Genomic DNA, 17,484 nt, shown 5'->3' on the forward strand with positions numbered 1-17,484 from the left:
AGGATATTATTCAGTTTCCAAGTATTTGATTTCTTTTCCCTGCTTTTTCTGTTATTGATTTCTACTTCTATGACTCTATGGTCAGAGAAGATACTTTGTAATATTTCAGTGTTTTGGATTCTGCTAAGGCTTGCTTTGTGACTTAACACGTGGTCTATTCTAGAGAATGTTCTGTGTGCACTAGAAAAGAAAGTATACTTGGCTGCTGTTAGGTGGAGTATTCTATATATGTCTATGATGTCAAGTTTTTTGTTGTGGCATTTAGATCTTCCATGTCTCTAGTGAGCTTCTTTCTGGATGTCCTGTTCTTCACCAAAAGTGGTGTTTTGAAGTCTCCTTCTGTAATTGTGGAGCTGCCTATCTCACTTTCCAATTCTGTTAGAGTCTGTTTTATGTATCTCGCAGTCCTGTCATTGGATGCATAAATATTTAATATGGTTATATCCTCCTGGCATATTGTCCCTTTAATCATTATTTAGTGTCCTTCCTTATCCTTTGTTGTGGATTTAACTTTGAATTCTATTTTGTCAGGAATTAATATTACCACCCCTGCTCTTTTTTGATTGTTGTTTGCTTGATACACTGATATATTCTTTTCCATCCTTTGAATTTTAGTTTGTCTGTGTCACTAAGTCTAAGGTGTGTCTCTTGTACTCAACATATAGACAGATTTTTTTTTAATCCAGTCTGCAACTCTCTGTCTCTTTATTGGTGCATTTAGTCCATTTACATTCAGCATAATTATGGATAGGTATGAGTTTAGTGCTGTCATTTTGACGTCTTTTTTTGTGTGTTGTTGACAGTTTCTATTTTCCACTTATTTTTTTGTGCCGAGTAGTTTATCTTTATGTATTGTCTTTTCCTGTTATTCGTTGTTGATTTTGTTTCTGCTGAGTCTCTATTTTTTTCTTGCATTTTATTTTGATGAATGTGATAGTTAGTCACCTTTGTGGTTACCTTAATATTTACCCCTATTTTTTAAAGTTTAAACCTGACTTTTCTTTCCTTATATCGCCTTGTCTTCCTCTCCATGTGAAAGATCTACGACTACATTTCTTAGTCCCTCTTTACTGTTGTATTGTTGTCCTCTTTTACACAATGACAGCGCTGTTTCCTTGTTTTGAACATTGTCTTTAATCCTGATTTACTCCTGTCCTTTCCCTGTCGGGATGGACATCTGATTGCTCCGCCCAGTTTTCTAGTCTTTGGTTGAGATCTGATATTATTTTCCAACCAAAGAAGTCCCTTTAGTATTTCTTGTAGTTTCGGTTTGGCTTTTACAAATTCCCTAAACTTCTGTTTATCTGGAAATGTCTTAATTTCACCTTCATACCTGAGAGACAGTTTTGCTGGGTATATGATTTTTGGCTGGCAGTTGCAAGTCATCCCAGTGCTCTCTTGCCTGCGTGGTTTCTGCCGAGGAGTCCGATTTTATTCTTATGGACTCTCCTTTGTAGGTGACTTTTTGTTTATCTCTAGCTGCTCTTAAAGTTCTCTCTTTATCTTTGGTTTTGGCAAGTTTGGTTATAGTATGCCTTGGTGACCTTCTTTTGAGATCTGCCTTATGTGCTGTTCAATGAGCATCTTGGACAGAAATCTTTCATGATATCGGGGAAGCTTTCTGCCAAAAAATCTTCAACAATTCTCTCTGTTTTTTCTATTATCCCTTTCTGTCCTGGTACTGCAGTCACTCATAGTCTATGTCTCCTGATAGAGTCCCACATGATTCTTAGGGTTTCTTCGTTTTTTTTTTTTTTTTTTAATTCTTTTATCTGATTTTCCTCCAAATATATTGGTGCCAAGTGCTTTATCTTCAATCTCACCAATTCTGCCTTCCAGTTGCTCAGTTCTGCTCCTCCGTCTTTCTATTGAGTTGTCTCACTCTGTAATTTTATTGTTAACCTTCTGAATTTCTGATTGCTGTCTCTCTATGGATTCTTGCAGCTTATTAAATTTTTCATTATTTTCCTGAATAACCTCTTTAATTTCTTCAAGTGTTTTACCTGTGTGTTCCGTGGCTTGTTCTGCATATTGCCTGATCTCCTTCCTGATCTCGTTCCCGATATCTTGAAGAGTTCTGTATATGAATCACTTGTATTCTGCATCTGGTAATTCCAGGAAGGCACCCTTCATCCACAAAATCCCTTGATTTTTTGTTTTGAGAGCTTGTTGAAGCAATCACGGTCTGCCTCTTTATGTGATTTGGTATTGACTGTTGTCTCTGAGCCTTCTATAAGTTATTGTATTAGTTTCTTTTATGTTTGCTTACTGTCTCCTAGCTTCTTGCTTTGTTTTGTTTTGTTGTGCCCAAATAAGTTGCTTGAGTGAGCTACCTTGATTGTTTTTGCCTTTGAAGCTCTAATGTCCTGTCACCAGATGGCTAGAGATTTTATCAGGTGTATCAGTCTAGGAGTCCATGCACCCTTCTTGTATGGATTCAGCTCATGTGTCCAGGCAGCTGATCATCAAGTGTGTGGTACAGGCTCTGTCCTACAGTCTTACAGGGGAAGGGGTGGTTGGTGTATTTACCAGTATCTGGTTGAAGCAGGGGGACACTCTAAATAAGGCAGAGGGCTGACAACCATCCCCTGAGGGTCTGTGAGGAAAGTGCATCCCTGTTCCCTAAAGCACATATGTGGGTGGGTTCTGCAGAAGGACCACGGGCACCCAGTGCTTTTGGTTATAAGAACTGGGAGGTACCAATTATCTTTGGACCCCTGTCATGGGTGGCTGGATTTCCTGAGTGGAGCCACCTGTCCTTAAGCCCCTGATGTGGGTAGGTGAGGAGGCTGTTTAATAGGCAAAGTGGTGTCAAACATCAAACACCCACCTCTCCACGACAAAGCTGAAACAGTTGCAACCTGCCAACAAGGGCCTGTTCTCCTGAAATAGCCCCACACAAGTCTATGCAGGCTGGAAAGGTGTTCAAAGTCCATGGATCGTTTATGCTTGGACAGGAGCTGCTTCTGTCCTGAGTTCCCCAGGTTAGTGGAGCTGGCAGATTATCTTTTTTCCCAAGTGGGAATTTATTCCTTTTCCAAGGCTGAGAGAATGGCTCAGGTCACTCAGCAGAGCCTATCTCAGGCCCAGGGAAATCAACAGCCGCTGAAGGAGGCTTGGAGCCTGGGGGGATGGTAAAATATATGCAAGTACTTAGCTTTTGCTGAGAACACCATTATTCTCTGGTTGCGGACATGCGAGTAGGCTCTGAGGCTAGCTGTTTCTTCCTGAGGAAACTGCTGCTGGTACCCTACCACCAGCCTGGTGCTGTCACTCCTGGGAATGGTGTCTGTGGGTTCCCAGTAATTCAAGTCTCGCAACTCCTCCCGCTTCTGAACCATCTCTCCCTCCTCCTGCCACTCAGTCCATTTTCTAACTTTGCTTTTGATGTTCAGGGCTCCTAGCTTGTCAAAAATATAATTGTTTCACTTGCTTTTTCAGGTCTTTGTTGTCAGAGGTTCACCAGAAGGTTCTGACTACTCCACCTTCTTGGCCCCCAAATCATGGACAGTTTTATTTATAAATAAGTTGTATTACAGAGAATGGGTCCATATTCAATAAAAATAAAGACCTCATTAGAAATACCATAAACATATACTTCCCAAAGAAGGGAAAATAAATGGAATATAGGGTGTAAAAGAACTCTAAACCTCATAATAAATAGTATTATGTAATAACAATTTATTCCCTCTAAATTGCCATAATAAATGAACATGTGTTGGTGACGACATGAAGCAACACGGACTTCTAATGGGGGCTTAAACTAGCTCATTGACTTAGGAAAACTCTTTGAAATTACATGGAGAATAGGCTCAATGTTATAGCCAACAAGGCCATCCCAGTATAAAACTCTAGCTCATTTGCACCAGGAACGTGTACAAAAATTCTCAACTTTATTCACAATAGCAAAATGTTAGTTACCAAAAGTTTCATTTACATCAGAGAGGGAACTATTTTTTTATATATCATCCTACATAATGTCCCAATGCATCTGTTAATTTTGTCATACCGTGATGGCAGAAATCAACTGGTACTGGCCATTTTGAATCAGAAAATAATATGGTCTACCATGTCAGGAATGACAAATTGAAGAGGAATGGCATTGCATTCATCATCAAAAAGAACATTTCAAGATCTATGTTGAGGTGCAATTCTGGTAGTGATAGGATAATATCCATATGTCTACAAGGAATTCCAGTTAATATGACTATTATTAATTTTACCCATCAATCTCTAAGGCCAAACTTGGAGAAATTGAAGATTTTTACCAATTTCTGCAGTCTGAAATTGATCAAACATGCAATCAAGATGCATTGATAATTACTGTTAATGGACTGTGAAAATTGGAAACAAAAAAGAAAGATCCATAGTTGCTAAATATGATCTTTGTGGTAAAAGTGATGCCAGAGAAGGCGTGGAAGAATTTTGGAAGACCAATAACTTCTTCATTGCAAATACCGTTTTTCAACAACATAAATGGTGACTATTCACATGGACCTCATCTAATGGAATACACAGGAATCAAATCGTCTACGTCTGTAGAAAGGCACTATGGAAAAGCTAATATCATCAGTCAGACCAACGTCAGGGGACTGAGAGCAGAATAGATCATCAATTACTCATATACAAGTTCAAGTTGAAGCTGAAGAAAATTAGAACAGGTCAGTGAGAGACAAATTATGACCTTGAGTATATGTCACCTGAAATTAGAGACCATCTCAAGAAAAGATTTGATCCATTGAACACTAATGACTGAAGACCAGATGAGTTGTGGAATGACATCAAGAACATTATACATGAACAAAGCAAGAGGTCATTAAAAAGACAGGAAAAAAAGAAAAGACCAAAATAGATGACAGAGGACACTCTGAACTTACTCTCGAGCGTAGAATAGCTAAAATGAATGGAAGAAATGATGAAGTAAAAGAGCTGAACAGAAGATTTCAAAGGGTGGCTCAAGAAGACAAAGTAAAGCATTATAAGGAAAAATGCAAAGACCTGGAGTTAGAAAACCAAAAGGGAAGAATACACTCTACTTTTCTCAAGCTGAAAGAAGTGAAGAAAAAATCCAAGTCTTGACTTGCAATATTGAAGGATTCTATGGGTAAAATAGAAGCAACGATGGGAGACTATGTTTTACATACTTTGGACTTGTTATCAGGATAGATCAGTCCCTGGAGAAGGACATCATGCTTTGTAGAGAGTCAGTGAAAAAGACAAGATCCTCAATGAGATGGTTTTGAAATAGTAGCTGCAACAATTCGCTCAAGCATAACAACAATTGTGAAGAAGGTGCAGAACTGGGCAGTGTTTTGTTCCATTGTACATAGGGTCGCTAAGAGTCAGAACTGACTTGACAGCACCTAACAACAACAACGATGGGGAAAATATTAAATGACGCAGGAAGTGTCTAAAGAAGATGGAAGGAATACACAGAGTCGGTGTAACCAAAAAAAACAAATTGACATTCGAACATTTCAGGAGGAAGTGCATGATCAAGGACCAATGGTGCTGAAGGAAGAAGTCCAAGCTGCACTAAGGACATTGGTGAAAAACCAGGTTCCAGAAATTGACGGAATACCAAGTAATGTTTCAACAAAGGGGTATAGTGCAAGAGGTGCTCACTCGTCTAAGTCAAGAAATTTGGAAGACGGCTACCCTACCAATGGACTGGAAGCAATGCATGTTTGTGCCCTTTCCCAACAAGGATGATCCAACAGAATGTGGACATTATCAAACAATATCATTAATATAACACACAAGTAAAATTTTGCTGAAGTTCATTCAAATGCAGTTAGAGCAGTACATGGACAGGGTACTGCCAGAAATTCAAGCCAAATTCACAAGAGGATGTGGAACCAGGGATATCATTGCTGATGTCAGTTCAATCCTGGCCGAAAGCAGAGAATACCAGATAGATGTTTACCTGTGTTTTATTGACTATGTTAAGGCATTTGTCTATGTGGATCATAAATTATGGATAACATTGTGGAGAATGAGAATTCTGGAACACTTAATTGTGCTCATGAGGAATCTGTACATGGATCAAGAGGCAGTCATTCAAACAGAACAAGGGAATACTGCATGGTTTAAAGTCAGGAAAGGTGTGTGTCAGGGTATCCTTTTATCATACCTATTCAATCTGTATGCTGAACAAATAATCTGAGAAGCTGGGCTATATGAAGAAGAAGGGGGCATCAGGATCAGAGGAAGACTCATTAACAACCTGTGTTATGCAGATAGCACAACCTTGCTTGCTGAAGGTGAAGAGGACTTGAAGCACTTACTGAGGAAGGTTAAAGACTACAGCCTTCAATATGGATTACACCTCAATATAAAGAAAACAAAAATCCTCACAACTGGACCAATAAACAACATTATGATAAGTGCATAAAAGATTGAGGTTGTCAATGATTTCATTTTACTTGGATCCATAATTAACAGCCATGGAAGTAGCAGTCGAGAAATCAAAAGATGCATTGCATGGGGCAAATCGACTGCCAGAGACCTCTTTAAAGTGTTAAAAAGCAAAGATGTCACCTCGAGGACTAAGGTGCACCTGACTCAAGCCATGGTGTTCTTAACTGCCTCATATGCATACAAAAGCTGGACAATGAATATGGAAGACTGAAGAAATGACAGTTTTGAATTGTGGTGTTGGAGAAGAATATTGAATATACCATGGACTGCCAAAAGAACAACAACAAAAAAAAATCTGTCTTGGAGGAAGCACAACCAGAGTGCTTCTTAGAAGCAACGATGGTGAGGCTTTCTCTCACATTCTTTGGACATTCTATCAGAATGGACTGAACCCTGGAGAAGGGCATCATGCTTGATCAAGTAGAGGGCCAGTGAAAAAGAGGAAGACCCTCAATGAGATGGATTGACACAGTGACCGCAACCGTGGGCTCAAGCCTAGCAACAATTGTGAGGATGGCGCAGGGCTGGGCAGTTTTTCATTCTGTTGTACATAGGGTTGCCATGAGTCAGAAATGACTTTACAGAACTTAAGAACAATGGGGTACAACAGTGATAAAAATATACTGTTGAATACTTTGAGAATGCCAGAGTATAAGGTGGAAATGATCAACTTCGAAATTTCATAGAATCCAACCTAATAGAAAAACATCAAAGAAAATGATAAATACAGAATTTAGGATAGTAGTTATCACTAGATATAGGAAGGGTGATGTGATTAGCTGTTCTAATGGTATCTACGTGGTGATAATGCTTTCTTTCTTAACCTAGTGATGAGTATATGTGTTTTTACTAGATTGCTACACTGTAAGAACTACAGATACATTTTATATACTACATTATATATAATGTTTTTTTTATTAAAAGAAACAACAAAACTTACACCATCTCAATAATTTCTGTATGTACAGTTCAGTGACATTGATTACATTTTTCAAGTTGTGCAACCATTCTCCGTATCCTTTTCCAGTTTATTCCACCACCTTTAACATAAACTTAACAGGCCGCAAGCAAAACTTTCCCCTTCCCCTTCATGCCTGGTATCAACTAATAATTCTTCATCTTCTATATATTTGCTTATTTCATATACATGAGATCATACAGTATTTGTCTTTTTACAACTGACTCATTCTGCTCAACATGATTTTTTCAAGATTCATCCGTGTAATGGCATGCGTCAAAACTTCATTTCTCTTTATGGCTGAGTCATAGTCCACTTTATGGGTATACCCCATTTGGTTTATCCATTCATCTGTTGATAGACATTTTGGTTTTTTCCACCTTTCGGCTATCGTAAAAAGTGCTGCAATGAACCTTGGTGTACAGTTTATATAGATATCACACCAAGTAAAGTTGAGGAAAGTCCTTTTATATTCTATATTACAAATACATTCTCCCATGTTCTTCTAATATTAGTGCCTCCCTTCTCAGACTTCAGAGTTCATAAGAATTTCCAGAAGTGTTTATTTAAGCATCTCATCCTTCAGGCATCTCCCCAGAGATTCAAAGTCAGTATTTTTTTGGATAATGTCCATGACCCTGCAGTATGAACAAGGGTCTCAGGTGATGCATGCCTGAAGGTGCTCTGTGGATGTCAATGGAGGAAGGTCTACACTAGAAGATACCTTGAGTCAGGGTAGGGATTAGTCCTCCAGCTTGCTGAAAACAATCTCCCTCTTTCGCCCCAGTGATGACCAGAATAGAAGGCTCTCAAGAGCTTCTTGATTCTCCTGTGAGACCTTCATTATTCTCCTCCCACACTCTTAGAGATGATTCTCACTGATGGCCCCCCTTTTTGTGTGTGTGTGTTTGTGGAAAATGTGATCTCCCTAGCCCTGCCAACTTCCCTTTTCTCCCACCATATTCACAACTCCTTTTCAAAGTAAAGTTCTTCTTCAAAGAAAAACTGTTTTCTTCCCGAAGAAACATTGAAAGGTTTTCTTGAGAGACCTAAGACTACAGCCAACCCTCTAAGACATCAGCGATGTGTTATTATTCAACTATGTTTCTGTGTGTAGCTTCCACATGAGTAAGAACACAGCAAGATGTGATGACTAAGTAGAAAAGAAAAAATTCAGATGTATTCTTATCAATAAATCAGCTAGAAGGAATTGAAGCAAAAGAGTACAAGAGAAAGATTATCAAACTTTACAATGCCTACCCTACTCACTTGATTATGTTACTCAGATTTTGTTGTTGTTTCTGTTAGGTACCTTCGAGTTGGTTCTGACTAATAGCAACCCTCTGTTCAACAGAACAAAACACTGCCCAGTCCTGAGCCATCCTCAAGATCATTGTTATGCTTGAGGCCATTGTTGCAGCCACTGTGTCAATCCATCTCATTAAGGGTCTTCCTCCCTTTCACTGGCCCTCTACTTTACCAACCATGATGTCCTTGCCGATAAGGTGTACAAAGTATGTGAGATGAAGTCTCACCATCCTCAATTCTAAGGAACATTCTGGCTGTACTTCTTCCAAGACAGATTTGTTCCTTCTTTTGGCAGTCCATAGTATATTCAACATTCCTCGCCAACACCATAACTCAAAGGCATTAATTCTTCAGTCTTCCTTATTCATTGTTCAGCTTTTGCATGTCTATGAGGTGATTGAAAACACTATGGCTTGGGTCAGGTCCACCTTAGTCCTTAAAGTGATATCTTTGCTTTTTGACAGTTTAAAGAGGTCCTTTGCAGCACATTTGCCCAATGCAAAATGTCTGTTGATTTCTTGACTGCTTGTGGATTCAAGTAAAATGAAATCCTTGACAACCTCAAACTTTTCTCCGTTTGTCATGATGTTGTTTATTGTTACATTTGTGAGGATTTTTGTTTTCTTTATGTTGAGGTGTAATCCATACTGAAGCCCGTAGCCTTTGATCTCCCTCAGTAAGTGCTTCAAGTCCTTTTCACTTTAAAAAAACAAGGTTGTGTCACCCCTGCATATCGCAGGCTCTTAAAGAGACTTCCTCCAATCCTGATGCCCAGTTCTTCATATAGTCCAGCTTCCTGGATTATTTGCTGAGCATACAGATCGAATAAGTATAATGAAAAGATATAACCCTGATGCCCACCTTTCCTGATTTTAAAACTTGAAGTATCCCCTTGTAATGTTTGAATTACTGCCTCTTATACGTGTACAGGTTCCTCATCATCACAATTAAGTGTCCTGAAATTCCAATTCTTCACAATGCTATCAATAATGTGTGATGATCCACACAATAGAACACCTTTGCCTAGTCCATAAAACACAGGTAAACCTCCTTAGGATATTCTCTGCTTTCAGCCAGGATCCATTTGACATCAGCAATGACATCCCCAGTTCTATGTCCTCTTCCGCATCCAGCCTGAATTTCTGGCAGTTCCCTGTCAATGTACTGGTGCAGCTGCTTTTGAATGATCTTCAGCAAAATTTTACTTCTGTGTTATATTAATGACATTGTTCAATAATTTCCGCATTCTGTGGGATCACCTTTCTTGGAAATAGGCATAAATATGGATCTCTTCCAGGTGGTTGGCCAGGTAGCTGTCCTCCAAATTTCTTGGTGTAGACGAGTGAGCACTTCCACCACTGCATCCATGTGTTGAAACATCTCAGCTGGTATTCTGTCAATTCCTGGAGCCTTGATTTTCACCAGTACCTTCAGTGCTGCTTGAACTCTTCCTTCAGTATCATCGATTCTTGATTAAGAAATGGTGGTTATTCAGATTGGAGGAATAAAAGCTGCTGAGAATTATTACAATGAGGGTAAACAAATACAACCACTGGAGCAAGTGGTAAAAATATGTGAGAGCCAAATGATTAGAATACTTATGAATACAGACAAGACATGGACTACAATGACCATTTAAAGCTTTATTGAACTTTTACCATTGTGCCAGGCATTTTTGGTAGGTATTCCTTTTGGTCATAGGGGTTAACATCCCAGCAGGAATTATACTTCAAATCGTCAGTCTAAGGTTCTCATGGTAATCTTTTTTTTTTTTTCCCCACACCAGGAATTAGATTAAGTAGGGGCATGTGATTCTATTCTCGATAATGAGATGGGAAGAAACATCACTTGATGACTCCATGGAAAGGTGCGTTAATATAAGATCCAGGGAAGGACAGTAAGGATTCCCACTCTGGGCGTCACGTGTGGATATGACACCTGCATTTGTTGTAGTAATCAGGAGACCACAAGGGGAAAAAGTTCTAGGATGAAGCCACTTATGGGAGACTAAATAAAGTGTTTCTGTCCTGTTCTTGTGCCTTCTCTACCTCTGAAGTCTGTTCCTTATAATGAAAAATAACTTTATGGTTTGAGCATATTAGAGTCAGAGTTTATATTTTCTTATTAGAACTGAAAGCTTCCACACTTAGGAAGCTCAAATATCTCAAAATTATCTCAAGCCAATTGGGATAACCTAATTAGCCATTTCTGTAGATGTAAGTATTGTGGATACTGATGCTGCTTTGAACAAATATGGCTTACCAGTGATATGTCTCAGTAATTACTAAATTGGGACATGAAAAAAGAGCTCTCTTGCCTCACAGGCAGGCTAAGTCTGGATTTCCAATCGTATTTCTCTATTCATAGAATCAGGCTGAATCTAGTGTCTAGCTATGACCACAACTCTGTTTACATAATTTCCCTGCCCTATCCACGTTCTCCTGTTTTCCTTCTTTCCTAGACCACTGCCCCAAAAATCGTGTAATAAGAACACCTGCCTCAGGCTCTGCTTTTATGGCACCTGACCAAAAAAAAAAAAAAAAACTGAGCTTAGAGAGTTTAACAAACAGCACAGAGCTACATAAAGAGAAAAGCCAAGTTTCAACTTCAAGTTGAAATGTGTTGTTGTTGTTAGGTGCCATCGGGTCAGTTATGCACAACAAATAAAATACTGCCTGGTCCTGCACAACCATCACAATTATTGCTATGTTTGAGCCCACTGTTATAGCCACTGTGTAAATCCATCTCATTGAAGGTGTTCCTCTTTTTCACAGACCCTACTGGAAACCCTGGTGGCATAGATGTTAAGTGCTATGGCTGCACTTCTTCCAAACAGATTTGTTCATTTTCTGGTAGTCCATGGCGTATTCAATATTCTTCACCATCACCACAATTCAAAGGCATCAATTCTTTTTCAGTCTTCCTTATTTATTGTCCAGCTTTGGCATGCATATGAGGTGATTGAAAATACTCTAGCTTGGATCAGGTATACCTTAGTCCTCAAAGTGACATCTTTGCTTTTTAACACTTTAAAGAAGTCTTTTACAGAAGAATTCCCCAATGCAATATGTCATTTGATTTCTTGACTGCTGCTTCCATAGGCGTTGATTGTGGATCCAAGTAAAATGAAATTATTGACAACTTCAGTATTTTCGCACTCATCATGAATAAGTTGAAATGTACATAGCCATTATGTTATCTAATCATTTTAGAAGAACTTGCTCACGAAATAGTAAGACATCCTTGATCAGCAGTATTCTTTCCAATTTGACCCATCCTAGAGCCCAAAACAGGTGACACAATCACTAAAATGACAGTATTCTACTGATGAATGTCCTCAAGGGTCCCCTTATGTCTCTGTTCCTCAGGCTGTAGATAAAAGGATTCATCATTTGAGGGACCACACTGTACACCACTGAGGCTACTGCTATCTTCCTGGGAGAATGTGTAAATGCAGAACTGATGTACATGCCAAAGATTGTTCCATATAATAAGGACAACTGAAAGGTGAGACCCGCAGGTGGGAAAAGCTTTATATTTTGCACCCACTGATGGCATTCTCAAAACAGAGGAGAAAATCCGAGTGTAAGAGAAAATGATTCCAGAGAGAGGAACACCACCCCATACAGTAGCCACAAAATACACTAGGATGTAATTGATGCGGGTATCAGAACAGGCGAGCTTGAGAATCTGAGCAAGTTCACAGAAGAAATGAGGGATTTCCAGGTCTATGCAGAAGGACAAATGCAGCACCGACAGACTGTGAAGTAGGGCGTTCACAATGCTAGTTAGTAAGGAGAGTAGGGAGAGCAAGCCACAGCAGTGGATGTTCGTGATGATGGTGTACCTCAGTGGGTGGCAGATGGCCACATAGCGGTCATAGGCCATTACTGCAAGGAGACAATTTTCCGAACCAGTAAATATCATTACAAAACAGACCTGGGTCAGGCAGCCTGCGTAAGTGATGATTTGATTCTGTGCTTGGATGTTCACCAGCATGTTCGGGATTGTGGTTGTGCTGAAACAGATATCAACGAAGGAGAGATTGGAAAGAAAGAAGTACATGGGGTTGTGGAGGTGGGAGTCAGAGATGACAACCAGGACAATGAGTAGGTTTCCCAGGAGGGTGGCCAGGTACATAGATACAAACAAACTGAATAAGACAGGCTGCAGTTCTGGATCCTCTGTAAGTCCCAGAAGAAGAAATTCTGAAACATCTGTTTGGTTTCTAGGTTCCATATTGTTGGTGAATCTGATGGAAAAGATGGGATGACAGATAATCAAATATGTGGCTCCTGGATGCCCAGCAAGAGCATCACCTGGGATCTTTTTAGAAATATAAGTTTTTCAAACTCACTCTGGACTTACTGATGATAAACTCTGGGATGAAGTTCAGCCGTTTGTGTTTCAACAAGACTTCCATGTATTTTGATGTATGGTAAAGTTTGAAAACCACCCCTGGTACAGTGTTCAGCATATGGGGCCTCACAATGACATGTCCTATTGTGATTGTGTGTGTGTGTGTGTATGTCATGGATTAAATCATATTCCCCCCAAAATGTGTGTATCAATTTGGCTGGGCCATAATTTCCAGTATTGTGTGATTTCCCTATATATTGTAAATCCTGCCTCTATGATGGTAATGAAGGTGGGTGGGTGGCACTTGTGTCAGTGAGGCAGGACTCAACCTAAAGACTAGATTGTGTCTTAAGGTAATTTCTTGAGATATAAAAGAGAGAAGCAAGCAGAGAGACAGGAGGACCTCACACCACCAAGAAAGCAGTGCTGGGAGCAGAGTGTGTCCTTTGGACCCAGGGTACCTGGGCAAAGAAGCTCCTAGTCTGGGGGAATATTGATGAGAAGTTGACAGAGTGAGAAAGGCTTCCCCTGGAGCAGACACCCTGAATTTGAACTTTTAGCCTACTTTACTGTGAAGAAATAAATTTCTCTTTGTTAAAGCCATCCACTTGTGGTATTTCTGTTATAGCAGCACTAGATGACGAAGACAGTGTGTGTGTCATGAACAATAGCACCTGGCATCTTTTACTTCTGGTACAGTGCTCAGCATAAGGGGCCCTCACAATGACATGTCCTGTTGTGATTGTATGTGTGTGTGTGTGTGTGTGTGTGTGTCATGAACAATAGTACCAGGCATCTTTTACTCCTAGGACAGAAGTGGTGAACAGTGCAGTTGAGGGAAGACAAAATGAGAGAACATTCCTAGCATTATAAATGCTAACTTCAGGGAAGAATTTATATGGGAATCTTGCTCATGTAGAGAAGCAGAAGGAAGAAACACCCTAAATGAATATCAGTGATATCAATATTCATTTGGTATGGATGGGATGATGAAATATATAACAATGAAAAAGAATAAATTAGGTCTAGATCAATCAACACACATAATGAAATCCTTGCAGAGGAAAAAAAAATTGTATGACAAGAAGTCTACAGCATGAAATTTTTTTTATTATTTTTTAAAATCTACTCGAGTGTCGCGGATTGAATTGTGTTCCCAAAAATTATGTGTCAACTTGGTTAGGCCATGATTCCCAGTATTGTACGATTGTCTACCATATTGTCATTTGATGTGATTTCCTTATGTGTTATAATGTCTATCACTATGATGTTAATGAAATGAATTAGTGGCAGTTATATCAATGAGATCTACACGATTAGATAATGTGTTAAGCCAATCTCTTTTGAGATATAAAAGAGAGAAGGAAGCAGAGAGACAAGGGGAGCTCATATCACCAAGAAAGCAGCACCAGGAGCAAAGCGCATCCTTTGGACCCAGGGTCCCTGAGTCTGAGATGCTCATCCATCAGGGGAAGATTAACGACAAGGACCTTCCTCCAGAGCTGACCGAGAGAGAAAGCCTTCCTGTGGAGCTAGTGCCCTGAATATGGACTTGTATCCTACTAGACTGTGAAGGAATAAATTTCTCTTTGTTTAAGGCATTCACTTGTTATATTTGTTATAGCAGCACTAGATGACTGAGACACCTAGTGAGTTTTTTTTTTAATTGATAATTCAAGCACAATGAAAAATACAGAGAATAACAATGAAGGGTTGGGCACCTACCAGTCCACTGGTAATTCCCACACGTCACCACCCTTGCTTTAGATATTTTTATTGCACAAAATAATGCAGGAATATTTGAGGCTCCCCACATCATGTATTTTGCACAATATTGATTCTTTTCCTTCTCCAGGGCTAAACACTACATTAACTTGATTGACCTTATTCCTCTGCACTTTTTACTACATGTAGTATAATTCTTCCATAGAATTGCACAGTTTGTGTTTTTTAAAGCTTTATATAAACACAATTGTACTGTATATGTCATTTTACATTTGGCTTTCTTGGTATGTTTTTTTAATGAATGTTGATACCTTTAATTGTGCTTCATTAATTTTAACTACAATAGGGTATTCCACTATATTATTACACCACAATATATTTCTTCATTCTCTAATTGACAGCTATTTTACTAATTGCTCTCCAACTCTCTGTCTACCCATCTACTGCCTTATGTATATATATATATATATATATATATATATATATATATATATATATATATATATATATATATAAAACCCAGTGACGTCGATTCAATTCTGACTCATAGTGATGCACTGGGTTTGGTTTGGTTTATATATATATATATATATGTATGTGTGTGTGTACGTACATATACAGAGAGAGAGAAATATACATGTAGAATATAAACCCATGACTGGGGGATACCATAACATCCAAGATGCTGCTGATTCCGGGAGGAAAAGAGAGCAACAGAGAGGATTACAAAGGAGATGTTTTCTGTATACATATTATTTTGTCACTTAAAAAAAATACTTCAAGCTGCTACAGCAGAACATCAACAATGTGAATTCTGGAAGGTGTAACAGGTGTTTTTATTTGGTTGGTTGTTTCATTATACTGCCTGTAGTATTCTAATTGCAAATATTTGTTAGTTTTATAAAGAGAAACAAATAACCTAGCGAGGCAGCTTGCTAAGTCTGCCTGGGTCTTTGGTTCTCCCCCCAGAGCTCTCAGAGCCTGGCACCAGGGATAATACCAAAACTTTCCTAAAGATGGTATATCAAGTACCAGGGATAGGAAGATACAGTGAAGCTCAACAACTCTCCTCACCACCACCAGCACAAGAATACAAGTAAATGTCAGGGAATTTTCTAATACTCAATGTTTGAGAAGGGGTAGTTTTCTGCACAGAAAGAATTTGATCCTTGCCATTGTAGAGACACAGTAAGAGACTAGCTGAGTAAGAGCTGCCTGATTCAGGTACAAAGAAACAAGGAAACATGTCAGGAAGATGGGAGAAATGTAGGAGTCCATAGGTGACTTGGTTCTAATCATTTCATGCATGTACTGTCTTCACACCTTCCCCTGGATGAAGCTACAGAGAAACGTTTCTCCTCATTTCCAAACATTAACTAAGGGATTTAGGTTACCTGGCTGGCATCAGTGAGGAATGATGCTTGACATCTGCCCTGGATGTTGGATGATATAGCCAGAAGGTCAGTACTCAGGAAAGGCAGAGGTACCAAGGGAGGCACCAGGCTCCTGGTATGAGAACCATCTCTGAATGGAGTCTCAGGTGCATTGCTATTTGGCTGGAGAAGGACTTTTGAGTAAAGTGGTCACAGGTAGACTACTTACAGCCTCTGTGTCTCTAGGGACTCAATATCCAAAGCTCCTCATTAACCAAACCCTTTTATTATCATTCTATTCCCAGGGTAGTGTAAATCCTGAAAGACCAAGCCAATGCAAACCAAGCGAATCTACTGCTGACAAGTCAATTCCAACTCATAGCAACCCTGTAGGACAGAGTAGAATTGCCCCACAGGGATTCAAAGGCTGTGATCTTTATAAGGGAGCAGACCGCCACATCTTTCTCCTGTATAGCAGCTGGTTGGTGTGAATACCAACTTTTCTGTTAGCAGCTGAGCACTTAACCATTGAACCCTCAGGGCTCCCTGACCAAGAAAATGTTGCAGATGTTGTTAGGTGCTGTCGAGTTGGTTCCACCTCACAGCGACCCTATGCAAAACAGAACGAAACACTGCCCGGTCCTGAGCCATCCTTATAATCGTCGTTATGCTTTAGCTTGTTGTTGCAGCCACTGTGTCAATCCAACTCATTGAGGGTCTTCTTCTTTTCCACTGACCCTGTACTCTGCCAAGCATGATGTCCTCCTCCAGGGACTGATCCCTCCTGACAACATGTCCAAAGTATGTAAGACGCAGTCTCCCCTTCCTTGCTCCTAAGGAGCATTCTGGTTGTACTTCTTCTAAGAAAGATTTGTTCATTCTTTTGGCAGCCCATGGTATGGTCAATATTCCTTGCCAACACCACAATTCAAAGGCATCAATTCTTCTTTGGTCTTCCTTGATTAATTTTCCAGCTTTCACAGGCATACAATGCAATTGAAAACACCATGGCTTGGGTCAGGGGCACCTTAGTCTTCAAGGTGATATCTTTGCTCTTCAACACTTTAAACAAGGCTGCCCACTGCATATCGCACTTTGTTGATGAGTCTTCCTCCAATTTTGATGCCCAGTTCTTCTTCATATAGTTCCGTTACTTGGATTATTTGCTCAGCATACAGATTGAATAAATATGGTGAAAGGATGCAAACATGATGCACAACTTTCCTGACTTTAAAGCACACATTATGCCCTTGTTCTGTTCGAATGACTGTATCTTGATCCATGTACAGGAAAATTAACTTTTCTGAAATGAGAACAATTAACCATTCCAGGATTTCCATT

General features: G+C 39.5%; 2 pseudogenes; both read right to left on the reverse strand.

The window, feature by feature from the left end:
- The window catches only part of LOC126074056 (olfactory receptor 7G2-like), a 678,546-nt pseudogene extending 665,488 nt beyond the window's left edge, over positions 1-13,058 (reverse strand).
- On the reverse strand, positions 11,992-12,946 carry LOC126071056 (olfactory receptor 7G2-like; annotated as a pseudogene).
- Positions 13,059-17,484: the final 4,426 nt, after the last annotated feature.

Source organism: Elephas maximus, chromosome 3, assembly GCF_024166365.1.
Source record: "Elephas maximus indicus isolate mEleMax1 chromosome 3, mEleMax1 primary haplotype, whole genome shotgun sequence".
In the NCBI taxonomy this organism is placed as follows: domain Eukaryota; kingdom Metazoa; phylum Chordata; class Mammalia; order Proboscidea; family Elephantidae; genus Elephas; species Elephas maximus.